General features: G+C 32.7%; 1 non-coding gene across 1 annotated transcript; it reads left to right on the top strand.

The window, feature by feature from the left end:
* The first annotated feature begins 1,179 nt into the window (after window positions 1-1,179).
* On the top strand, window positions 1,180-1,251 carry TRNAP-UGG (transfer RNA proline (anticodon UGG)). The gene has a single exon. It is a non-coding gene; the product is annotated as a tRNA-Pro (tRNA).
* The last annotated feature ends 8,249 nt before the right edge of the window (window positions 1,252-9,500 follow it).

Genomic DNA, 9,500 nt, shown 5'->3' with positions numbered 1-9,500 from the left:
GGAATTTTGAGTGTCAAAATTTGGTTAACTCAAACTTGCATGCTTGCTACATAATCCCACAAATTTGAGTGAAATTTTGAGTGTCAAAATTTGGTAATCTCAAATTTGCATGAACATACAAATATGACTCAATATGGTAATCTCAAATTTGCATGAACATACAAATATGACTCAATAAATAGAGTGATTAAGGTACATGGAAAAGTTTGCTTGAAAAACTTTGAGAAAATCTCTCAAAACTCTCTCTTTACCTATACTAAATTCCTATAAAGTTCCCGTTAGCATAGAGTAATTAAAGCTCCACATGAAGCAATTTAAAGTTCCCGTTACTTAACTAAAGTTTATCTCATCTTTAATGAAGCATGATTTGCACTTAGGTTCATGAAATACTTATAGACTCCACTACTATTAGTGCAATTATGTTTCATATGAGTTTGTCATAAATGAAACTAAGGTGCATTCAATACAACTTTATTCTGTTGTCATACGAGGCAAAATAGAAGAATTAAATCAAATAAACTGATGAACTGAACCGAATCAATCAAACCCAAATTGATTAGTTTGTTTCCTTTGTTGGGTTGTTGGTTTATTTTATAACCCTTCTATATTATAACAATTCAATATAACATGCCTTACTTACAAGTAAAATATTAGACCATTAACTTTTCATTTTATAGCCGTCCAACCACTCAGAAAAATATATTTGAGTAGAAGCTAAATATTGGGTATTTAATAAAAGGCATTTGGTTTAGTGGTACGACCCTCACTTATGGTGCAACCTCAAATGCCCCTATGTCTAAATCTTTTCTTATTGAAAGACTTCATATTTATATAAACTTGTTGTTCGTATTATACTTACCATCTTAGGAAATAAAAAAAAAAAAAAAAAAAAAAAGAAGAAAAACAAAAATTAAGGCGATTAAAATTATAATGATAATGCTCTTAATATCATTTCATGTTTTCCACTTTCGGTAAGTATGTCTATCCAAATCTTAAGCAGATCTAGTAGAAAGCTCTTTGTTCTTATTATGTTCTTGTTTTGTTCTCCAAGACACATTCTACATCCAAGGCTTCAGTTCAAGTACATCGAGAACTTCATGTGTTTCCTGCAATACGACAAAATATGACCTTAATACCTAGGCCCAAGGATTCATACATACGTTTTAAGTGGCATAACAAGGGCATTTGGTCTAGTGGTATGATTCTCGCTTTGGGTGCGAGAGGTCTCGAGTTCGATTCTCGAAATGCCCCTTCAAGAGAGAGATTGTAGAATAAAACAAAGTAAATAAATACAATAAAATGACACAAGTTAAATTGTGAATGATAAGCTTAAAATAATCTAAATAATAACAATGCTCTATGCCCAAATGATTCATAAATTATACCTAATTTTTCCCATTTTGGACATGTTATTGATGATGAGACGTTTAGGATTTTGTGACATGAGAATTGTGGGGATGTAGCTTAGATGGTAGAGTGCTCGCTTTGCATGTGAGAGGTACGGAGATCGACACCCTGCATCTCCAAAATAATACTATCCATTATTAAGTATGTTATTTCTTTTCAATTTTTCCTTAGTCATGACATGTTGAGTAGCGATATTTCTTCTTTTTTCACTATTATTGATGACGAAAAATTTAGGGTTTTGTAACATAAGAATTGTGGGGATGTAGCTTAGATGGTAAAGCGCTTGCTTTGTATGCAAATGGTAGAGGGATCGATACCTTACATCTCCAAAATAAACTATCCATTATTAGATATATTTTTTACTTTCAATTTTCCCTTATTCATGACATGTTGAGTAGCGATATTTCTTCATTTTCACTATTATTGATGACGGAAAATTTAGGGTATTTAGCCCAGATGGTAGAGCGTAGCGAAAAACTATTTGTTATTAATATTTTATTTCTATTCAATCTTTCCTTTTTTATGACATAATGAGCCGAGATATTTTTTCATTCACACAATTATTTATGACGGGACGTTTAGAGTTTTCTGATGTAAGAATTGTGTGTATGTGGATCAAATGGTAGAGCGCTCGCTTCTCGTGTGGGTAGTACGGGGATAGATACCTTTCATCTCCAAATGAATGGATTATTAAATATATTATTTCTTTTCAAAATTTTCATATTTACGACATATAATGCGTAGGGATAGTTTTTCATTTTCACTATTATTGATGACGAGACATTTAGGGTTTTATGATGTAAGAATCATGGGGATGTAGCTTAGATGATTGAGCGCTCTCTTTGCATGCAAGAGATATGGGGATCGATACCCCGCATCTCCAAAATAAACCTTGTTTATTATTAAATATGTTATTTCTTATCAATTTTTCTTGATTCATGACATGTTAAGTGTGATATTTCTTCATTTTTCCTATTATTGATGATGGAAAATTTAGGGTTTTGTGATGCAAGAATTGTGGGGATGTAACTCGGGATCGGTACCTTGCATCTCCAAAAGAAACTCTATTCAATCTTTCCTTATTTGTGACATCATGAGCGGAAGTATTGGAAAATTTAGGGTTTTGTGATGCAAGAATTGTGGGGATGTAACTCAGATGCTAAAGCGCGCTTAGCATGCGAGAGGTATGGGGATCGGTACCTTGCATCTCCAAAAGAAACTCTATTCAATCTTTCCTTATTTGTGACATCATGAGCGGAAGTATTTTTTCATGATCGGTACCTTGCATCTCCAAAAGAAACTCTATTCAATCTTTCCTTATTTGTGACATCATGAGCGGAAGTATTTTTTCATTTTCACTATTATTGATGACAGGACGTTTAGAGTTTTCTGATGTAAGAATCATGGGAATGTAGATTAGATTTTAGATCGCATTCTTAGCATGTGAGAGGTATGGGGATCCATACTCGCATCTTTAAAGGAAACTATTTGTTATTACTACTTTATTTCTATTCAATTTTTCCTTATTTATGGCATAATGAGGGGCGATATTTTTTCATTTTCACTATTATTGATGATAAGACATTTAGGGTTTTGTGACATAAGAATTGTGGGGATGTAGCTCAGATGGTAGAGCACTCGCTTTGCATGCGAGAGGTACGGGGATTGAATACCCCGCATCTCCAAAATAAAACTATCTATTATTAAATATGTTATTTCTTTTTAATTTTACCTTAGTCATGACATGTTGAGTAGCAATATTTCTTCATTTTCACTATTATTGATGACGGAAAATTTAGGATTGTGTCGCACAAGTAGTGTGGGGATGTAGCTTAGATGGTAGAGCGCTCGCTTAGCATGCGAGAGGTATGAGGACTGGTACCCCGCATTTTTAAAGGATAACTATCAATTATTAAATATATTATTTATTTTTAATGTTTTGTGATGTAAGAATCGTGGGGATGTACCTCAGATGGTAGAGTGCTCGTGTAGCATGCGAGAGGTATGGGGATTAATACCTCTTATCTCCAAAAGAATCTATTCATTATTAATATTTTATTTCTATCCAATTTTTCATCTTATCACTAAAAGAAACTATTCGTTATTAATATTTGATTTCTATTCAATTTTTCCTTATTCATGACATGATGGGTAGCAATATTTCTTCATTTTCACTATTATTGATGACAGAAAATTTAGAGTTTTGTGATATAAGAAGTGTGGGGATGTAGCTTAGATGATTGAGTGTTCGCTTAGCATGCGAGAGGTACGGGGATCGATACTTTACATTTGCATCTTTAGAAGAAACTATATGTTATTAATATTTTATTTTTATTCAATATTTCCTTTATTATGACATAATGAGCAGAGATATTTTTTCGTTTTCACTATTATTGATGAATTTAAAGTTTTGTGGATTGACTATTATTGATGAATTTAAAGTTTTGTGGATTGACTATTATTGATGAATTTAAAGTTTTGTGGATTGAGATGGTATAGCGATCACTTTGCATGCGGGAATGTAGCTCAGATTGTTTTATTTCTATTCAATCTTTTCTTATTTTGACATATTGAGCAGAGATATTTTTTTATTTTCACTATTATTGGTGATGGTAGGTTTAGGATTTTATGACATAAGAATTGTGGGGACGTAGCTCAGATGGTAGTGCACTCGCTTCGCATGTGAGAAGTTCGGGAATCGATACCCTGCATCTCCAAAGGAATCCTACTACCAAATATTCTATTTCTATTTCAAATTTTTCTTATTTATGACATAATGAGCAGGGATAGTTTTCATTTTTACTATTGTTGATGATGGGACGTTTAGGGTTTTGTCATGTAAGAATTGTTGGGATGTAGCTAAGATGGTAAAGTGCACTCTTTCAATGCAAGATCCACGGGGATCAATACCCCGCATCTCCAAAAGTAACTATTTGTTATTAATATTTTATTTTTATTCAATCTTTCCTTATTTATAACATAATGAGCAGATATATTTTTTCATTTTCAATATTATTGATGATGGGAAGTTTAAAGGTTTTGTGATGTAAGAATTGTATGGATGTAGCTTAAATGGTAGAGCGCTTGCTTTGGATGCAAGAGGTACAAGGATCACTATCATGCATCTCCAAATGAAAACTATCAATTATTAATCTTATTTATGACATAACGAGCAAAGGTAGTTTTTCATTTTAACTATTATTGATGACGGGAGGACTAGGGTTTTGTGGTGTAAGAATTGTGGGGATGTAGGTAAGATTATTTAGTACACTAAAAGGTATATGGGTCGATACCCCACATCTCCAAAAAAAAAAATTATTTGTTATTAATATTTTATTTCTATTAAATCTTTCCTTATTTATATCCTAATTAGCAGAGATAGTTTTTCATTTTCACTTTTATTGATGACGTGACGTTTAGGGTTTTGTGATGTAATAATTTTCGGGATGTAGTTCAGATGGTAGAATGCTTTCTTTGCATGCAAGAGGTACGGGAATCGATACCCCACATCTAAAAAAGAAACTAATTGTTATTAATATTATATTTTTACTCAATCTTTCCTTATTTATGACATAATGAGCGGAGATATTTTTTCATTTTCACAATTATTGATGACGGGGCGTTTTGGATTTTCTGATGTAAGAATCGTGGGGATGTAGCTTAGATGGTAGAGTTTCCCATGTGGGAAGTACGGGATCGATACCTTGCTTCTCCAAATGAATTGATTACTAAATATATTATTTCTTTTTAATTTTTTCTTATTTCGACGTAATGAGCAAGGATAATTGTGGGGATATAGCTCATATAGTAGAGCGCTCGCTTAACATGTGAGAGGTGCGGGGATTAATACCCCGCAACTCTAAAGGAAGACTATTGATTATTAAACGTATTATTTCTTTTCAATATTTTCATATTTATGACATATTGATTTGGTAGAGAGCTCGCTTAGCATGTGAGAGGTGTGGGGATTGATACCCTGCATCTCTAAAGGAAGACTATCGATTATTAAATGTATTATTTCTTTTCAATATTTTCTTATTTATGACATAATGAGCAAAAATAGCTTTTCATTTTCACTATTATTGATGACGAGATATTTAGGATTTTGTGATGTAAGAATCATTGGGATACAGCTCATATGGTAGAGCGTTCGCTTAGCATATGAGAGGTGTGGGGATTGATACCCTGCATCTCCTAAAGAAACTATAGGTTATTAATATTTTATTTCTATTCAAGTTTCCTTATTTTTGACATAATGAGCCGAAATTTCATTTTCACTATTATTGATGACAGGTAGTTTTGGGTTTTGTTACCCAAGAATTATGGGGATGTAGCTAAGATGGTAGAGTGCATCTCCTAAAGAAACTATTCGTTATTAATATTTTATTTTTATTCAATTTTACCTTATTTGTGACCTAATGAGCAGAAATATTTTTTCCTTTTCACTATTATTGATGACGGGCAGTTTTGGGTTTTGTTATGGAAGAATTGTGGGGACGTAGCTAAGATGGTAGAGTGCTCTCTTTGCATGCGATTGGTACAGGGATCGATACCCTGAATACCCGGCTCTATATTCTTAAATGCTCTATAATATGGTGGTGCCTTAATGAGATATTTTAAATGGATTGTATACGCGTTTAAATGTGGTTTGCTACACACAAAAAGATAGGGATACTTAAATTTTTAAGTCACTCTTGAAAAGTATGGTGTGGGATAAATTAGATTATTGCCTATTATTTCTAAGAATATATTAAGTCTTGGCACTAATGTTTGTCATTTGTAGAGATGGCATATAATAGAGCAATTCATTAAAACGTTCTCATTTAGAGCAATTCATATAGTACCACTCATTGTTCTCAATATGTTTATGTATTTAATCTTCCTATTATTTGTAAGAATATTAAGTCCTGGGACGAATGTTTGCCATTTGTAGCCGTTCTCGTTTAGAGCAATTCATAGTACCACTCATTGTTCTCCTTCTAAATATGTTTATGTATTTAATCTGCCTATTATTTGTATGAATATTAAGTTCTGGGACGAATGTTTGCCATTTGTAGAGATGGCATATAATAGAACAATTCATAGTACTCTTCTCCTTTATAGCAATTCATAGTACCACTCATTGTTTTCCTATTGAAGATGTTTATGGATTTAATCCACCTATGTCTCTTGATTTGCTTCCTATTCATTCTAATATTTTTGTGAGTAAAACAACCACAATTAAGGCAGATATGATCAAAACATTGCACAAACAGATCAAAACATTGCATAAAGAGGTGAAGGAGACAATTGAGTAACAAAATTTCAAAGTTGCTTAAAGAATTAACAAAGGACGGAAGGAAATCAGTTTTCAACCCAATAACTGGGTTTGGATACATTTTCGCAAGGAGCGATTTCCATCTCAAAGGAAAACAAAGTTACATCCAAGAGTGGATAACCCTTATCAAGTCCTTAACAATGCATATAAAATGATGTTCCTTGAGAATTTTCAGCACATTCTACTTTCAATTTTCAATGTTGCAGACTTAGTTCTTTTGATGTAGGTGATGATTTTTCTGATTCGAGGACGAATCCTTTTGACGAGGGGGAAGATGATAAGGATCACGGTCATCCCAATGTTCCAACTGAACCAGCCAAGAAGATTCAACAAGCATTCATTCTTTATCTATAAAATTGGATAGGCTTTGTTCAACTCTCATTTCATGTGTTACAAGCTTATTCGATTGAGGAAGGACCATTTGGAGCTTCAGAAGTGAATATTTACACAGTTAAAGTAGAGGATGAAGTTGCAAGCATCATTAGATAAGTTGTTAGAAAACTTTATTTATCTTTAATTCATGAAGTATGTAATGGTGAAATTGACCTTGTCTTCGGTGGAGATTCAAGGGGATTGAGATTAAATCTCGGCCACTAACTTCTTTTGTGCGGAGACTATAAATATCGTCAAATTATTATGTAAAAATAAGATTTGAGTGGAATGAAATTGATCTCTCAAGTTGAGAAGTTCTCTTAAAAAGAAACTACATACACTTAAAAGATGTTAATTCCATTTTACAATATTTAAAGGGTAGCAAAGAAGTAGTTTTGACATATCAATGTAGGTTTTGAAAACTAAAATTTAAAAATTTAAAAATTTAAAAAAATTAAAAAATAAATATAAAATAAAAGTCGTTTTCAAAAAACTTAGTTTGTGGTGAAATTTTGCTTAAAATTCAAATGTATTGTTTCACTATCTATCCCAAAGGAATGCATATACTTTAGTGGCAATGCAGCTTCAACCAAAATAATTTGAGCGGGATCATTCATAATCTTAAAGGTAGGAAATATAGGATATGAACTTTATTTATGTCAATATTTTTTAATAATATTAATTGAAATACATCCAATTGATTTGAAGAATAAATTCTATTATGTGATGGACAATGTGAAATTAACGTGACAATAATAGTAGGTTCTAAAGCACAAAAAAATACGTGGATAAATTTCAAATGTTGTGGCACACAAAACACATGGACTAGCAACTAAAAATGATTGTTTCACTACAAGGGCATTTGGTCTAGTGGTATGATTTTCGCTTCGGGTGTGAGAGGTCTTGAGTTTGATTCATGAAATGCCCCCACAATTATATCAATTTAAATAGTTTGTTGTTTCTTTGTTGGGTTGTTGGTTTATTTGATAACCCTTGAATATTAGAATTGGCATAAGCAACCGCCCGATTAAAGCTTTAATTAAACTCTTCTAGAAAAACTAACGCCACCAAAGAATATGGGTTCCAACCCAAAGAAAAAACTAACTATTTGTATAAGATTGCCATCAAGGTTCCAACCCAAAGAATAAGATTGCCATCAAAGCAATTTGCTTATTTTTCTTTAATTAAACTCTCCTAGAAAAACTAACTATTTGTAGGCAGACTATTTGCAGTAAAAATGTGTATATAAAAGCTGACTATTTATATAGTAGGCCGTTATATCCCTTAAAGCTATATATATAATAAACTAAAATCATATATATACCCATTAGTCGGTGCTTTCAAAATGTACATTTCTCATTCTCCATGCCCTCTCTTAGCATATATATACCCATTAGTCGGTGCTTTCAAAATGTACATTTCTCATTCTCCATGCCCTCTCTTAGCATACCTTGAAGTCATTAATACAAAACTTTCAGTCAATATATCTCCTTACATTTTCTCTATTATGTTCTTTGTGTTCATTTAGATCGAGTGTGTGCGTTGTTGTGTGATCCTAATAATTGGTATTAGAGCGAGGCGAGATTCACCACGATCTGTGAAGATGGAAAGCTCAAAGACAAGAATTTAAAAGTTTGATGGATTCGATATCAGTTTCTTGAAGATGCAAATTGAAGATTATATGTACCAGAAAGATCTTTAGAAACCCCTTTTGGGGGTGAAGCTGGATACCATGAACGCGGAGGAGTGGAAACTTAAGGATCGTCACGCCTTAGGGTTGATCTGGTTGACGCTGTCCAGAAACACGACGTTCAACATCATCAAAGAGAAGACGACATCGGGCCTATTGAAGGTGTTGTCAAATATGTATGAAAATCCGTCAGCTATGAACAAGGTGTAAAAAAAAAAAAAAATCCGTCGGGCCTATTGATTGTATTTGTTGGGTTTTATGTCCTAAAACTCATAGTTGGTAAACAAAAACATATTATGTTTTCAATAAATTTATTATTGATGTTTATTCAGTAAAGATTGTTATTGAATAAAGTGAATGTTACGATCATTAATCTAAATCTAATAAACTAAGAACACTCTGATTACTTGAACTATAGGTAGAGACATCAGAGTGGATCAGGTTCAAGTATATAATCTAAATGATCTATAATATAGGGATAAGGTTGAGTACCTTAGTTTGGGGACACTATGGATGCGGCCCACTTTTGTATATGATATAAACAATGTGATCACTAAATTGTATGTGAAGACATGTGCGTGGGGGCGTCCTATGCAATGAGTATTGCATAAGATCGGACCATGAAGAAAACCACTCTAACTTTATAATGTCGTTTATTGTTGAGACTGATTTTTTCATTCGATGAACTAGGTAACTCGATCTTAATCTTGAGCT

The sequence above is a fragment of the Cucurbita pepo genome, chromosome 3 (assembly GCF_057944985.1).
Source record: "Cucurbita pepo subsp. pepo isolate OVF chromosome 3, ASM5794498v1, whole genome shotgun sequence".
NCBI lineage: Eukaryota > Viridiplantae > Streptophyta > Magnoliopsida > Cucurbitales > Cucurbitaceae > Cucurbita > Cucurbita pepo.
Note: the sequence above shows the minus strand (reverse complement) of the source record. Positions and strands in the feature narration are given on the sequence as shown.